This window comes from Haematobia irritans, chromosome 4 (genome assembly GCF_050003625.1).
Source record: "Haematobia irritans isolate KBUSLIRL chromosome 4, ASM5000362v1, whole genome shotgun sequence".
Classification (NCBI taxonomy): domain Eukaryota; kingdom Metazoa; phylum Arthropoda; class Insecta; order Diptera; family Muscidae; genus Haematobia; species Haematobia irritans.
In genome coordinates, this window is record NC_134400.1 from 140,408,042 (window position 1) to 140,425,518 (window position 17,477).

Here is a 17,477-nt window from a genome sequence, read left to right on the forward strand (position 1 = left end):
TCGCTCTAGGACGCTTAGTTTAAGAGATATGGGCAAAAGAAGTTTTTCATATAAAAATTTTAAGTTTTTTAGGTTTTGGGTGGATTTTTCAATTTTTTGGGGGTGGTCACGAATTAAAGTCCTTTTCGCTCTAGGATGCTTAGTTTAGGAGATATGGGCAAAAGAAGTTTTTCATATAAAAATTTCAATTTTTTTTTAGGTTTTGGGTGGATTTTTCAATTTTTTGGGGGTGGTCACGAATTAAAGTCCTTTTCGCTCTAGGACGCTTAGTTTAGGAGATATGGGCAAAAGAAGTTTTTCATATAAAAAATTCAATTTTTTTAGGTTTTGGGTGGATTTTTCAATTTTTTGGGGGTGGTCACGAATTAAAGTCCTTTTCGCTCTAGGACGCTTAGTTTAGGAGATATGGGCAAAATAAGTTTTTCATATAAAAATTGCAATTTTTTAGGTTTTGGGTGGATTTTTCAATTTTTTTGGGGGTGGTCACGAATTAAAGTCCTTTTCGCTCTAGGACGCTTAGTTTAGGAGATATGGGCAAAAGAAGTTTTTCATATAAAAATTTCAATTTTTTTAGGTTTTGGGTGGATTTTTCAATTTTTTGGGGGTGGTCACGAATTAAAGTCCTTTTCGCTCTAGGACGCTTAGTTTAGGAGATATGGGCAAAAGAAGTTTTTCATATAAAAACTTTAAGTTTTTTAGGTTTTGGGTGGATTTTTCAATTTTTTGGGGGTGGTCACGAATTAAAGTCCTTTTCGCTCTAGGACGCTTAGTTTAGGAGATATGGGCAAAAGACGTTTTTCATATAAAAATTTCAATTTTTTAGGTTTTGGGTGGATTTTTCAATTTTTTGGGGGTGGTCACGAATTAAAGTCCTTTTCGCTCTAGGACGCATATTTAAGCAGATATGGGCAAAAGAAGTTTTTCCTATAAAAATTTCATTTTTTTAGGTTTTGGGTGGATTTTTCAATTTTTTGGGGGTGGTCACGAATTAAAGTCCTTTTCGCTCTAGGACGCTTAGTTTAGGAGATATGGGCAAAAGAAGTTTTTCATATAAAAATTTAAATTTTTTTAGGTTTTGGGTGGATTTTTCAATTTTTTGGGGGTGGTCACGAATTAAAGTCCTTTTCGCTCTAGGACGCATATTTAAGGAGATATGGACAAAAGAAGTTTTTCATATAAAAATTGCAATTTTTTTAGGTTTTGGGTGGATTTTTCAATTTTTTGGGGGTGGTCACGAATTAAAGTCCTTTTCGCTCTAGGACGCTTAGTTTAGGAGATATGGGCAAAAGAAGTTTTTCATATAAAAATTTCATTTTTTTTAGGTTTTGGGTGGATTTTTCAATTTTTTGGGGGTGGTCACGAATTAAATTCCTTTTCGCTCTAGGACGCATATTTAAGGAGATATGGGCAAAAGAAGTTTTTCATATAAAAATTTCAATTTTTTTAGGTTTTGGGTGGATCTTTAAATATTTTGGGGGTGGTCACAAATTAAAGTCCTTTTCGCTCTAGGACGCATATTTAAGGAGATATGGGCAAAAGAAGTTTTTCCTATAAAAATTTCATTTTTTTTTAGGTTTTGGGTGGATTTTTCAATTTTTTTGGGGTGGTCACGAATTAAAGTCCTTTTCGCTCTAGGACGCTTAGTTTAGGAGATATGGGCAAAAGAAGTTTTTCATATAAAAAATTCAATTTTTTTAGGTTTTGGGTGGATTTTTCAATTTTTTGGGGGTGGTCACGAATTAAAGTCCTTTTCGCTCTAGGACGCTTAGTTTAGGAGATATGGGCAAAATAAGTTTTTCATATAAAAATTGCAATTTTTAGGTTTTGGGTGGATTTTTCAATTTTTTTGGTGGTGGTCACGAATTAAAGTCCTTTTCGCTCTAGGACGCATATTTAAGGAGATATGGGCAAAAGAAGTTTTTCATATAAAAATTTCAATTTTTTTAGGTTTTGGGTGGATTTTTCAATTTTTTGTGGGTGGTCACGAATTAAAGTCCTTTTCGCTCTAGGACGCTTAGTTTAGGAGATATGGGCAAAAGAAGTTTTTCATATAAAAATTTCAATTTTTTTAGGTTTTGGGTGGATTTTTCAATTTTTTGGGGGTGGTCACGAATTAAAGTCCTTTTCGCTCTAGGACGCTTAGTTTAAGAGATATGGGCAAAAGAAGTTTTTCATATAAAAATTTTAAGTTTTTTAGGTTTTGGGTGGATTTTTCAATTTTTTGGGGGTGGTCACGAATTAAAGTCCTTTTCGCTCTAGGATGCTTAGTTTAGGAGATATGGGCAAAAGAAGTTTTTCATATAAAAATTTCAATTTTTTTTTAGGTTTTGGGTGGATTTTTCAATTTTTTGGGGGTGGTCACGAATTAAAGTCCTTTTCGCTCTAGGACGCTTAGTTTAGGAGATATGGGCAAAAGAAGTTTTTCATATAAAAAATTCAATTTTTTTAGGTTTTGGGTGGATTTTTCAATTTTTGGGGGGTGGTCACGAATTAAAGTCCTTTTCGCTCTAGGACGCTTAGTTTAGGAGATATGGGCAAAATAAGTTTTTCATATAAAAATTGTAATTTTTAGGTTTTGGGTGGATTTTTCAATTTTTGTGGGGGTGGTCACGAATTAAAGTCCTTTTCGCTCTAGGACGCTTAGTTTAGGAGATATGGGCAAAAGAAGTTTTTCATATAAAAATTTCAATTTTTTTAGGTTTTGGGTGGATTTTTCAATTTTTTGGGGGTGGTCACGAATTAAAGTCCTTTTCGCTCTAGGACGCTTAGTTTAGGAGATATGGGCAAAAGAAGTTTTTCATATAAAAACTTTAAGTTTTTTAGGTTTTGGGTGGATTTTTCAATTTTTTGGGGGTGGTCACGAATTAAAGTCCTTTTCGCTCTAGGATGCTTAGTTTAGGAGATATGGGCAAAAGAAGTTGTTCATATAAAAATTTCAATTTTTTTAGGTTTTGGGGGATTTTTCAATTTTTTGGGGTTGGTCACGAATTCCTTTTGGTTTTGGGTGGATTTTTCAATTTTTTGGGGGTGGTCACGAATTAAAGTCCTTTTCGCTCTAGGATGCTTAGTTTAGGAGATATGGGCAAAAGAAGTTGTTCATATAAAAATTTCAATTTTTTTAGGTTTTGGGGGATTTTTCAATTTTTTGGGGTTGGTCACGAATTCCTTTTCGCTCTAGGACGCATATTTAAGGAGATATGTGCAAAAGAAGTTTTTCATATAAAAATTTCAATTTTTTTAGGTTTTGGGTGGATTTTTCAATTTTTTGGTGGTGGTCACGAATTAAAGTCCTTTTCGCTCTAGGACGCTTAGTTTAGGAGATATGGGCAAAAGACGTTTTTCATATAAAAATTTCAATTTTTTAGGTTTTGGGTGGATTTTTCAATTTTTTGGGGGTGGTCACGAATTAAAGTCCTTTTCGCTCTAGGACGCATATTTAAGGAGATATGGGCAAAAGAAGTTTTTCCTATAAAAATTTCATTTTTTTTAGGTTTTGGGTGGATTTTTCAATTTTTTGGGGGTGGTCACGAATTAAAGTCCTTTTCGCTCTAGGACGCTTAGTTTAGGAGATATGGGCAAAAGAAGTTTTTCATATAAAAATTTCAATTTTTTTAGGTTTTGGGTGGATTTTTCAATTTTTTGGGGGTGGTCACGAATTAAAGTCCTTTTCGCTCTAGGACGCTTAGTTTAGGAGATATGGGCAAAAGAAGTTTTTCATATAAAAATTTCAATTTTTTTTTAGGTTTTGGGTGGATTTTTCAATTTTTTGGGGGTGGTCACGAATTAAAGTCCTTTTCGCTCTAGGACGCATATTTAAGGAGATATGGGCAAAAGAAGTTTTTCCTATAAAAATTTCATTTTTTTTAGGTTTTGGGTGGATTTTTCAATTTTTTGGGGGTGGTCACGAATTAAAGTCCTTTTCGCTCTAGGACGCATATTTAAGGAGATATGGACAAAATAAGTTTTTCATATAAAAATTTCAATTTTTTTAGGTTTTGGGTGGATTTTTCAATTTTTTGGGGGTGGTCACGAATTAAATTCCTTTTCGCTCTAGGACGCATATTTAAGGAGATATGGGCAAAAGAAGTTTTTCATATAAAAATTTCAATTTTTTTAGGTTTTGGGTGGATCTTTCAATTTTTTGGGGGTGGTCACAAATTAAAGTCCTTTTCACTCTAGGACGCATATTTAAGGAGATATGGGCAAAAGAAGTTTTTCATATAAAAATTTCAATTTTTTTAGGTTTTGGGTGGATTTTTCAATTTTTTGGGGGTGGTCACGAATTAAAGTCCTTTTCGCTCTAGGACGCATATTTAAGGAGATATGGGCAAAAGAAGTTTTTCCTATAAAAATTTCATTTTTTTTAGGTTTTGGGTGGATTTTTCAATTTTTTGGGGGTGGTCACGAATTAAAGTCCTTTTCGCTCTAGGACGCATATTTAAGGAGATATGAGCAAAATAAGTTTTTCATATAAAAATTGCAATTTTTTAGGTTTTGGGTGGATTTTTCAATTTTTTTGGGGGTGGTCACGAATTAAAGTCCTTTTCGCTCTAGGACGCTTAGTTTAGGAGATATGGGCAAAAGAAGTTTTTCATATAAAAATTGCAATTTTTTTAGGTTTTGGGTGGATTTTTCAATTTTTTGGGGGTGGTCACGAATTAAAGTCCTTTTCGCTCTAGGACGCATATTTAAGGAGATATGGACAAAAGAAGTTTTTCATATAAAAATTGCAATTTTTTTAGGTTTTGGGTGGATTTTTCAATTTTTTGGGGGTGGTCACGAATTAAAGTCCTTTTCGCTCTAGGACGCATATTTAAGGAGATATGGGCAAAAGAAGTTTTTCATATAAAAATTTCAATTTTTTTAGGTTTTGGGTGGATTTTTCAATTTTTTGGGGGTGGTCACGAATTACAGTCCTTTTCGCTCTAGGACGCTTAGTTTAGGAGATATGGACAAAAGAAGTTTTTCATATAAAAATTTCAATTTTTTTAGGTTTTGGGTGGATTTTTCAATTTTTTGGGGGTGGTCACGAATTAAATTCCTTTTCGCTCTAGGACGCATATTTAAGGAGATATGGGCAAAAGAAGTTTTTCCTATAAAAATTTCATTTTTTTTAGGTTTTGGGTGGATTTTTCAAGTTTTTGGGGGTGGTCACGAATTAAAGTCCTTTTCGCTCTAGGACGCATATTTAAGGAGATATGAGCAAAATAAGTTTTTCATATAAAAATTGCAATTTTTTAGGTTTTGGGTGGATTTTTCAATTTTTTGGGGGTGGTCACAAATTAAAGTCCTTTTCGCTCTTGGACGCATATTTAAGGAGATATGGGCAAAAGAAGTTTTTCATATAAAAATTTCAATTTTTTTAGGTTTTGGGTGGATTTTTCAATATTTTGGGGGTGGTCACGAATTAAAGTCCTTTTCGCTCTAGGACGCTTAGTTTAGGAGATATGGGCAAAAGAAGTTTTTCATATAAAAATTTCAATTGTTTTTAGGTTTTGGGTGCATTTTTCAATTTTTTGGGGGTGGTCACGAATTAAAGTCCTTTTCGCTCTAGGACGCATATTTAAGGAGATATGGGCAAAAGAAGTTTTTCATATAAAAATTTCAATTTTTTTAGGTTTTGGGTGGATTTTTAAATTTTTTGGGGGTGGTCACGAATTAAATTCCTTTTCGCTCTAGGACGCATATTTAAGGAGATATGGGCAAAAGAAGTTTTTCATATAAAAATTTCAATTTTTTTAGGTTTTTGGTGGATTTTTAATTTTTTTGGGGGTGGTCATGAATTAAAGTCCTTTTCGCTCTAGGAGGCATATTTAAGGAGATATGGGCAAAAGAAGTTTATCATAAAAAATTTAAATTTTTTAGGTTTTGGGTGGATTTTTCAATTTTTTGTGGGTGGTCACGAATTAAAGTCCTTTTCGCTCTAGGACGCTTAGTTTAGGAGATATGGGCAAAAGAAGTTTTTCATATAAAAATTTCAATTTTTTAAGTTTTGGGTGGATTTTTCAATTTTTTGGGGGTGGTCACGAATTAAAGTCCTTTTCGCTCTAGGACGCATATTTAAGGAGATATGGGCAAAAGAAGTTTTTCATATAAAAATTGCAATTTGTTTAGGTTTTGGGTGGATTTTTCAATTTTGTGGGGGTGGTCACGAATTAAAGTCCTTTTCGCTCTAGGACGCTTAGTTTAGGAGATATGGGCAAAAGAAGTTTTTCATATAAAAATTTCAATTTTTTTAGGTTTTGGGTGGATTTTTAAATTTTTTGGGGGTGGTCACGAATTAAAGTCCTTTTCGCTCTAGGACGCTTAGTTTAGGAGATATGGGCAAAAGAAGTTTTTCATATAAAAATTTTAAGTTTTTTAGGTTTTGGGTGGATTTTTCAATTTTTTGGGGGTGATCACGAATTAAAGTCCTTTTCGCTCTAGGATGCTTAGTTTAGGAGATATGGGCAAAAGAAGTTTTTCATATAAACATTTCAATTTTTTTTAGATTTTGGGTGGATTTTTAAATTTTTTGGGGGTGGTCACGAATTAAAGTCCTTTTCGCTCTAGGATGCATATTTAAGGAGATATGGGCAAAAGAAGTTTTTCATATAAAAATTTCAATTTTTTTTAGATTTTGGGTGGATTTTTCAATTTTTTGGGGGTGGTCACGAATTAAAGTCCTTTTCGCTCTAGGACGCTTAGTTTAGGAGATATGGGCAAAAGAAGTTTTTCATATAAAAATTTCAATTTTTTTAGGTTTTGGGTGGATTTTTCAATTTTTTGGGGGTGGTCACGAATTAAAGTCCTTTTCGCTCTAGGACGCATAGTTTAGGAGATATGGGCAAAAGAAGTTTTTCATATAAAAATTTCAATTTTTTTACGTTTTGGGTGGATTTTTCAATTTTTTGGGGGTGGTCACGAATTAAAGTCCTTTTCGCTCTAGGACGCATATTTAAGGAGATATGGGCAAAAGAAGTTTTTCATATAAAAATTTCACGAATTAAAGTCCTTTTCGCTCTAGGACGCATATTTAAGGAGATATGGGCAAAAGAAGTTTTTCATATAAAAATTTCAATTTTTTTAGGTTTTGGGTGGATTTTTCAATTTTTTGGGGGTGGTCACGAATTAAAGTCCTTTTCGCTCCAGGACGCATATTTAAGGAGATATGGGCAAAAGAAGTTTTTCATATAAAAATTTTAATTTTTTTAGGTTTTGGGTGGATTTTTCAATTTTTTGGGGGTGGTCACGAATTAAAGTCCTTTCGCTCTAGGACGCTTAGTTTAGGAGATATGGGCAAAAGAAGTTTTTCATATAAAAATTTCAATTTTTTTAGGGTTTGGGTGGATTTTGCAATTTTTTGGGGGTGGTCACGAATTAAAGTCCTTTTCGCTCTAGGACGCATATTTAAGGAGATATGAGCAAAAGAAGTTTTTCATATAAAAATTTCAATTTTTTTAGGTTTTGGGTGGATTTTTCAATTTTTTGGGGGTGGTCACGAATTAAAGTCCTTTTCGCTCTAGGACGCATATTTAAGGAGATATGGGCAAAAGAAGTTTTTCATATAAAAATTTCAATTTTTTAGGTTTTGGGTGGATTTTTCAATTTTTTGGGGGTGGTCACGAATTAAATTCCTTTTCGCTCTAGGACGCATATTTAAGGAGATATGGGCAAAAGAAGTTTTTCATATAAAAATTTCAATTTTTTTAGGTTTTGGGTGGATTTTTAAAATTTTTGGGGGTGGTCACGAATTAAAGTCCTTTTCGCTCTAGGAGGCATATTTAAGGAGATATGGGCAAAAGAAGTTTTTCATATAAAAATTTCAATTTTTTTAGGTTTTGGGTGGATTTTTCAATTTTTTGTGGGTGGTCACGAATTAAAGTCCTTTTCGCTCTAGGACGCATAGTTTAGGAGATATGGGCAAAAGAAGTTTTTCATATAAAAATTTCAATTTTTTTAGGTTTTGGGTGGATTTTTCAATTTTTTGGGGGTGGTCACGAATTAAAGTCCTTTTCGCTCTAGGACGCATATTTAAGGAGATATGGGCAAAAGAAGTTTTTCATATAAAAATTTCACGAATTAAAGTCCTTTTCGCTCTAGGACGCATATTTAAGGAGATATGGGCAAAAGAAGTTTTTCATATAAAAATTTCAATTTTTTTAGGTTTTGGGTGGATTTTTCAATTTTTTGGGGGTGGTCACGAATTAAAGTCCTTTTCGCTCCAGGACGCATATTTAAGGAGATATGGGCAAAAGAAGTTTTTCATATAAAAATTTCAATTTTTTTTAGGTTTTGGGTGGATTTTTCAATTTTTTGGGGGTGGTCACGAATTAAAGTCCTTTCGCTCTAGGACGCTTAGTTTAGGAGATATGGGCAAAAGAAGTTTTTCATATAAAAATTTCAATTTTTTTAGGGTTTGGGTGGATTTTTCAATTTTTTGGGGGTGGTCACGAATTAAAGTCCTTTTCGCTCTAGGACGCATATTTAAGGAGATATGAGCAAAAGAAGTTTTTCATATAAAAATTTCAATTTTTTTAGGTTTTGGGTGGATTTTTCAATTTTTTGGGGGTGGTCACGAATTAAAGTCCTTTTCGCTCTAGGACGCTTAGTTTAGGAGATATGGGCAAAAGAAGTTTTTCATATAAAAATTTCAATTTTTTTAGGTTTTGGATGGATTTTCCAATTTTTTGGGGGTGGTCACGAATTAAAGTCCTTTTCGCTCTAGGACGCATATTTAAGGAGATATGGGCAAAAGAAGTTTTTCATATAAAAATTTCAATTTTTTTAGGTTTTGGGTGGATTTTTCAATTTTTTGGGGGTGGTCACGAATTAAAGTCCTTTTCGCTCTAGGACGCATATTTAAGGAGATATGGGCAAAAGAAGTTTTTCATATAAAAATTTCAATTTTTTTGGTTTTGGGTGGATTTTTCAATTTTTTGGGGGTGGTCACGAATTAAAGTCCTTTTCGCTCTAGGATGCTTAGTTTAGGAGATATGGGCAAAAGAAGTTTTTCATATAAAAATTTCAATTTTTTTACGTTTTGGGTGGATTTTTCAATTTTTTGGGGGTGGTCACGAATTAAAGTCCTTTTCGCTCTAGCACGCTTAGTTTAGGAGATATGGGCAAAAGAAGTTTTTCATACAAAATTTTTAAGTTTTTTAGGTTTTGGGTGGATTTTTCAATTTTTTGGGGGTGGTCACGAATTAAAGTCCTTTTCGCTCTAGGATGCTTAGTTTAGGAGATATGGGCAAAAGAAGTTTTTCATATAAAAATTTCAATTTTTTTAGGTTTTGGGTGGATTTTTAAATTTTTTGGGGGTGGTCACGAATTAAAGTCCTTTTCGCTCTAGGACGCTTAGTTTAGGAGATATGGGCAAAAGAAGTTTTTCATATAAAAATTTCAATTTTTTAGGTTTTGGGTGGATTTTTCAACTTTTTGGGGGTGGTCACGAATTAAAGTCCTTTTCGCTCTAGGATGCTTAGTTTAGGAGATATGGGCAAAAGAAGTTTTTCATATAAAAATTTCAATTTTTTTTAGGTTTTGGGTGGATTTTTAAATTTTTTGGGGGTGGTCACGAATTAAAGTCCTTTTCGCTCTAGGACGCTTAGTTTAGGAGATATGGGCAAAAGAAGTTTTTCATATAAAAATTTCAATTTTTTAGGTTTTGGGTGGATTTTTCAACTTTTTGGGGGTGGGTGGTCACGAATTAAAGTCCTTTTCGCTCTAGGATGCTTAGTTTAGGAGATATGGGCAAAAGAAGTTTTTCATATAAAAATTTCAATTTTTTAGGTTTTGGGTGGATTTTTAAATTTTTTGGGGGTGGTCACGAATTAAAGTCCTTTTCGCTCTAGGACGCTTAGTTTAGGAGATATGGGCAAAAGAAGTTTTTCATATAAAAATTTCAATTTTTTAGGTTTTGGGTGGATTTTTCAACTTTTTGGGGGTGGGTGGTCACGAATTAAAGTCCTTTTCGCTCTAGGACGCATATTTAAGGAGATATGGGCAAAAGAAGTTTTTCATATAAAAATTTCAATTTTTTTAGGTTTTGGGTGGATTTTTCAATTTTTTGGGGGTGGTCACGAATTAAATTCCTTTTCGCTCTAGGAGGTATATTTAAGGAGATATGGGCAAAAGAAGTTTTTCATAAAAAAATTTCAATTTTTTAGGTTTTGGGTGGATTTTTCAATTTTTTGTGGGTGGTCACGAATTAAAGTCCTTTTCGCTCTAGGATGCTTAGTTTAGGAGATATGGGCAAAAGAAGTTTTTCATATAAAAATTTCAATTTTTTTAGGTTTTGGGTGGATTTTTCAATTTTTTGGGGGTGGTCACGAATTAAAGTCCTTTTCGCTCTAGGACGCATATTTAAGGAGATATGGGCAAAAGAAGTTTTTCATATAAAAATTGCAATTTGTTTAGGTTTTGGGTGGATTTTTCAATTTTGTGGGGGTGGTCACGAATTGAAGTCCTTTTCGCTCTAGGACGCTTAGTTTAGGAGATATGGACAAAAGAAGTTTTTCATATAAAAATTTCAATTTTTTTAGGTTTTGGGTGGATTTTTAAATTTTTTGGGGGTGGTCACGAATTAAAGTCCTTTTCGCTCTAGGACGCTTAGTTTAGGAGATATGGGCAAAAGAAGTTTTTCATATAAAAATTTTAAGTTTTTTAGGTTTTGGGTGGATTTTTCAATTTTTTGGGGGTGGTCACGAATTAAAGTCCTTTTCGCTCTAGGATGCTTAGTTTAGGAGATATGGGCAAAATAAGTTTTTCATATAAACATTTCAATTTTTTTTTAGATTTTGGATGGATTTTTCAATTTTTTGGGGGTGGTCACGAATTAAAGTCCTTTTCGCTCTAGGACGCTTAGTTTAGGAGATATTGGCAAAAGAAGTTTTTCATATAAAAATTTCAATTTTTTTAGGTTTTGGGTGGATTTTCCAATTTTTTGGGGGTGGTCACGAATTAAAGTCCTTTTCGCTCTAGGACGCATATTTAAGGAGATATGGGCAAAAGAAGTTTTTCATATAAAAATTTCAATTTTTTTAGGTTTTGGGTGGATTTTTCAATTTTTTGGGGGTGGTCACGAATTAAAGTCCTTTTCGCTCTAGGACGCATATTTAAGGAGATATGGGCAAAAGAAGTTTTTCATATAAAAATTTCAATTTTTTTGGTTTTGGGTGGATTTTTCAATTTTTTGGGGGTGGTCACGAATTAAAGTCCTTTTCGCTCTAGGATGCTTAGTTTAGGAGATATGGGCAAAAGAAGTTTTTCATATAAAAATTTCAATTTTTTTACGTTTTGGGTGGATTTTTCAATTTTTTGGGGGTGGTCACGAATTAAAGTCCTTTTCGCTCTAGCACGCTTAGTTTAGGAGATATGGGCAAAAGAAGTTTTTCATACAAAATTTTTAAGTTTTTTAGGTTTTGGGTGGATTTTTCAATTTTTTGGGGGTGGTCACGAATTAAAGTCCTTTTCGCTCTAGGATGCTTAGTTTAGGAGATATGGGCAAAAGAAGTTTTTCATATAAAAATTTCAATTTTTTTAGGTTTTGGGTGGATTTTTAAATTTTTTGGGGGTGGTCACGAATTAAAGTCCTTTTCGCTCTAGGACGCTTAGTTTAGGAGATATGGGCAAAAGAAGTTTTTCATATAAAAATTTCAATTTTTTAGGTTTTGGGTGGATTTTTCAACTTTTTGGGGGTGGTCACGAATTAAAGTCCTTTTCGCTCTAGGATGCTTAGTTTAGGAGATATGGGCAAAAGAAGTTTTTCATATAAAAATTTCAATTTGTTTAGGTTTTGGGTGGATTTTTAAATTTTTTGGGGGTGGTCACGAATTAAAGTCCTTTTCGCTCTAGGACGCTTAGTTTAGGAGATATGGGCAAAAGAAGTTTTTCATATAAAAATTTCAATTTTTTTAGGGTTTGGGTGGATTTTGCAATTTTTTGGGGGTGGTCACGAATTAAAGTCCTTTTCGCTCTAGGACCCTTAGTTTAGGAGATATGGGCAAAAGAAGTTTTTCATATAAAAATTTCAATTTTTTTAGGTTTTGGGTGGATTTTTCAATTTTTTGGGGGTGGTCACGAATTAAAGTCCTTTTCGCTCTAGGACGCATATTTAAGGAGATATGGGCAAAAGAAGTTTTTCATATAAAAATTTCAATTTTTTTAGGTTTTGGGTGGATTTTTCAATTTTTTGGGGGTGGTCACGAATTAAAGTCCTTTTCGCTCTAGGACGCTTAGTTTAGGAGATATGGGCAAAAGAAGTTTTTCATATAAAAATTTCAATTTTTTTAGGTTTTGGGTGGATTTTGCAATTTTTTGGCGGTGGTCACGAATTAAAGTCCTTTTCGCTCTAGGACGCATATTTAAGGAGATATGGGCACAAGAAGTTGTTCATATAAAAATTTCAATTTTTTTTTAGGTTTTGGGTGGATTTTTCAATTTTTTGGGGGTGGTCACGAATTAAAGTCCTTTTCGCTCTAGGACGCTTAGTTTAGGAGATATGGGCAAAAGAAGTTTTTCATATAAAAATTTTAAGTTTTTTAGGTTTTGGGTGGATTTTTCAATTTTTTGGGGGTGGTCACGAATTAAAGTCCTTTTCGCTCTAGGACGCATATTTAAGGAGATATGGGCAAAAGAAGTTTTTCATATAAAAATTTCAATTTTTTTAGGTTTTGGGTGGATTTTTCAATTTTTGGGGGGTGGTCACGAATTAAAGTCCTTTTCGCTCTAGGACGCATATTTAAGGAGATATGGGCAAAAGAAGTTTTTCATATAAAAATTTCAATTTTTTTTTATTTTTTTATTTTTCAATTTTTTGGGGGTGGTCACGAATTAAAGTCCTTTTCGCTCTAGGACGCATATTTAAGGAGATATGGGCAAAAGAAGTTTTTCATATAAAAATGTCAATTTTTTAGGTTTTGGGTGGATTTTTCAATTTTTTGGGGGTGGTCACGAATTAAAGTCCTTTTCGCTCTAGGACGCATATTTAAGGAGATATGGGCAAAATAAGTTTTTCATATAAAAATTTCAACTTTTTTAGGTTTTGGGTGGATTTTTCAATTTTTTGGGGGTGGTCACGAATTAAAGTCCTTTTCGCGTTAGGACGCTTAGTTTAGGAGATATGGGCAAAAGAAGTTTTTCATATAAAAATTTCAATTTTTTTAGGTTTTGGGTGGATTTTTAAATTTTTTGGGGGTGGTCACGAATTAAAGTCCTTTTCGCTCTAGGACGCTTAGTTTAGGAGATATGGGCAAAAGAAGTTTTTCATATAAAAATTTCAATTTTTTAGGTTTTGGGTGGATTCTTCAACTTTTTGGGGGTGGGTGGTCACGAATTAAAGTCCTTTTCGCTCTAGGATGCTTAGTTTAGGAGATATGGGCAAAAGAAGTTTTTCATATAAAAATTTCAATTTTTTTAGGTTTTGGGTGGATTTTTAAATTTTTTGGGGGTGGTCACGAATTAAAGTCCTTTTCGCTCTAGGACGCTTAGTTTAGGAGATATGGGCAAAAGAAGTTTTTCATATAAAAATTTCAATTTTTTAGGTTTTGGGTGGATTCTTCAACTTTTGGACGAATTAAAGTCCTTTTCGCTCTAGGATGCTTAGTTTAGGAGATATGGGCAAAAGAAGTTTTTCATATAAAAATTTCAATTTTTTTAGGTTTTGGGTGGATTTTTAAATTTTTTGGGGGTGGTCACGAATTAAAGTCCTTTTCGCTCTAGGACGCTTAGTTTAGGAGATATGGGCAAAAGAAGTTTTTCATATAAAAATTTCAATTTTTTAGGTTTTGGGTGGATTTTTCAACTTTTTGGGGGTGGGTGGTCACGAATTAAAGTCCTTTTCGCTCTAGGATGCTTAGTTTAGGAGATATGGGCAAAAGAAGTTTTTCATATAAAAATTTCAATTTTTTTAGGTTTTGGGTGGATTTTTAAATTTTTTGGGGGTGGTCACGAATTAAAGTCCTTTTCGCTCTAGGACGCTTAGTTTAGGAGATATGGGCAAAAGAAGTTTTTCATATAAAAATTTCAATTTTTTAGGTTTTGGGTGGATTTTTCAACTTTTTGGGGGTGGGTGGTCACGAATTAAAGTCCTTTTCGCTCTAGGACGCATATTTAAGGAGATATGGGCAAAAGAAGTTTTTCATATAAAAATTTCAATTTTTTTAGGTTTTGGGTGGATTTTTCAATTTTTTGGGGGTGGTCACGAATTAAATTCCTTTTCGCTCTAGGACGCATATTTAAGGAGATATGGGCAAAAGAAGTTTTTCATATAAAAATTTCAATTTTTTTAGGGTTTGGGTGGATTTTGCAATTTTTTGGGGGTGGTCACGAATTAAAGTCCTTTTCGCTCTAGGAGGTATATTTAAGGAGATATGGGCAAAAGAAGTTTTTCATAAAAAAATTTCAATTTTTTAGGTTTTGGGTGGATTTTTCAATTTTTTGTGGGTGGTCACGAATTAAAGTCCTTTTCGCTCTAGGATGCTTAGTTTAGGAGATATGGGCAAAAGAAGTTTTTCATATAAAAATTTCAATTTTTTTAGGTTTTGGGTGGATTTTTCAATTTTTTGGGGGTGGTCACGAATTAAAGTCCTTTTCGCTCTAGGACGCATATTTAAGGAGATATGGGCAAAAGAAGTTTTTCATATAAAAATTGCAATTTGTTTAGGTTTTGGGTGGATTTTTCAATTTTGTGGGGGTGGTCACGAATTAAAGTCCTTTTCGCTCTAGGACGCTTAGTTTAGGAGATATGGACAAAAGAAGTTTTTCATATAAAAATTTCAATTTTTTTAGGTTTTGGGTGGATTTTTCAATTTTTTGGGGGTGGTCACGAATTAAAGTCCTTTTCGCTCTAGGACGCTTAGTTTAGGAGATATGGGCAAAAGAAGTTTTTCATATAAAAATTTTAAGTTTTTTAGGTTTTGGGTGGATTTTTCAATTTTTTGGGGGTGGTCACGAATTAAAGTCCTTTTCGCTCTAGGATGCTTAGTTTAGGAGATATGGGCAAAAGAAGTTTTTCATATAAACATTTCAATTTTTTTTTAGATTTTGGATGGATTTTTCAATTTTTTGGGGGTGGTCACGAATTAAAGTCCTTTTCGCTCTAGGACGCTTAGTTTAGGAGATATTGGCAAAAGAAGATTTTCATATAAAAATTTCAATTTTTTTAGGTTTTGGGTGGATTTCTCAATTTTTTGGGGGTGGTCACGAATTAAAGTCCTTTTCGCTCTAGGACGCATATTTAAGGAGATATGGGCAAAAGAAGTTTTTCATATAAAAATTGCAATTTGTTTAGGTTTTGGGTGGATTTTTCAATTTTGTGGGGGTGGTCACGAATTAAAGTCCTTTTCGCTCTAGGACGCTTAGTTTAGGAGATATGGGCAAAAGAAGTTTTTCATATAAAAATTTTATGTTTTTTAGGTTTTGGGTGGATTTTTCAATTTTTTGGGGGTGGTCACGAATTAAAGTCCTTTTCGCTCTAGGATGCTTAGTTTAGGAGATATGGGCAAAAGAAGTTTTTCATATAAAAATTTCAATTTTTTTACGTTTTGGGTGGATTTTTCAATTTTTGGGGGTGGTCACGAATTAAAGTCCTTTTCGCTCTAGGATGCTTAGTTTAGGAGATATGGGCAAAAGAAGTTTTTCATATAAAAATTTCAATTTTTTTAGGTTTTGGGGGATTTTTCAATTTTTTGGGGTTGGTCACGAATTAAAGTCCTTTTCGCTCTAGGACGCATATTTAAGGAGATATGTGCAAAAGAAGTTTTTCATATAAAAATTTCAATTTTTTTTTAGGTTTTGGGTGAATTTTTCAATTTTTTGGGGGTGGTCACGAATTAAAGTCCTTTTCGCTCTAGGACGCTTAGTTTAGGAGATATGGGCAAAAGACGTTTTTCATATAAAAATTTCAATTTTTTTAGGTTTTGGGTGGATTTCGCAATTTTTTGGGGGTGGTCACGAATTAAAGTCCTTTTCGCTCTAGGACGCATATTTAAGGAGATATGGGTAAAAGAAGTTTTTCCTATAAAAATTTCATTTTTTTTAGGTTTTGGGTGGATTTTTCAATTTTTTGGGGGTGGTCACGAATTAAAGTCCTTTTCGCTCTAGGACGCTTAGTTTACGAGATATGGGCAAAATAAGTTTTTCATATAAAAATTGCAATTTTTTAGGTTTTGGGTGGATTTTTCAATTTTTTTGTGGGTGGTCACGAATTAAAGTCCTTTTCGCTCTAGGACGCTTAGTTTAGGAGATATGGGCAAAAGAAGTTTTTCATATAAAAATTTCAATTTTTTTAGGTTTTGGGTGGATTTTTCAATTTTTTGGGGGTGGTCACGAATTAAAGTCCTTTTCGCTCTAGGACGCATATTTAAGGAGATATGGGCAAAAGAAGTTTTTCATATAAAAATTTCAATTTTGTTTAGGTTTTGGGTGGATTTTTCAATTGGGGGTGGTCACGAATTAAATTCCTTTTCGCTCTAGGACGCATATTTAAGGAGATATGGGCAAAAGAAGTTTTTCATATAAAAATTTCAATTTTTTTAGGTTTTGGGTGGATTTTTAATTTTTTTGGGGGTGGTCACGAATTAAAGTCCTTTTCGCTCTAGGACGCATATTTAAGGAGATATGGGCAAAAGAAGTTTTTCATATAAAAATTTCAATTTTTTTAGGTTTTGGGTGGATTTTTCAATTTTTTGTGGGTGGTCACGAATTAAAGTCCTTTTCGCTCTAGGACGCATAGTTTAGGAGATATGGGCAAAAGAAGTTTTTCATATAAAAATTTAAATTTTTTTAGGTTTTGGGTGGATTTTTCAATTTTTTGGGGGTGGTCACGAATTAAAGTCCTTTTCGCTCTAGGACGCATATTTCAGGAGATATGGGCAAAAGAAGTTTTTCATATAAAAATTTCACGAATTAAAGTCCTTTTCGCTCTAGGACGCATATTTAAGGAGATATGGGCAAAAGAAGTTTTTCATATAAAAATTTCAGTTTTTTTAGGTTTTGGGTGGATTTTTCAATTTTTTGGGGGTGGTCACGAATTAAAGTCCTTTTCGCTCCAGGACGCATATTTAAGGAGATATGGGCAAAAGAAGTTTTTCATATAAAAATTTCAATTTTTTTAGGTTTTGGGTGGATTTTTCAATTTTTTGGGGGTGGTCACGAATTAAAGTCCTTTCGCTCTAGGACGCATATTTAAGGAGATATGGGCAAAAGAAGTTTTTCATATAAAAATTTCAATTTTTTTAGGTTTTGGGTGGATTTTGCAATTTTTTGGGGGTGGTCACGAATTAAAGTCCTTTTCGCTCTAGGACGCATATTTAAGGAGATATGGGCAAAAGAAGTTTTTCCTATAAAAATTTCATTTTTTTTAGGTTTTGGGTGGATTTTTCAATTTTTTGGGGGTGGTCACGAATTAAAGTCCTTTTCGCTCTAGGAGGCATATTTAAGGAGATATGGGCAAAAGAAGTTTTTCATATAAAAATTTCAATTTTTTTAGGTTTTGG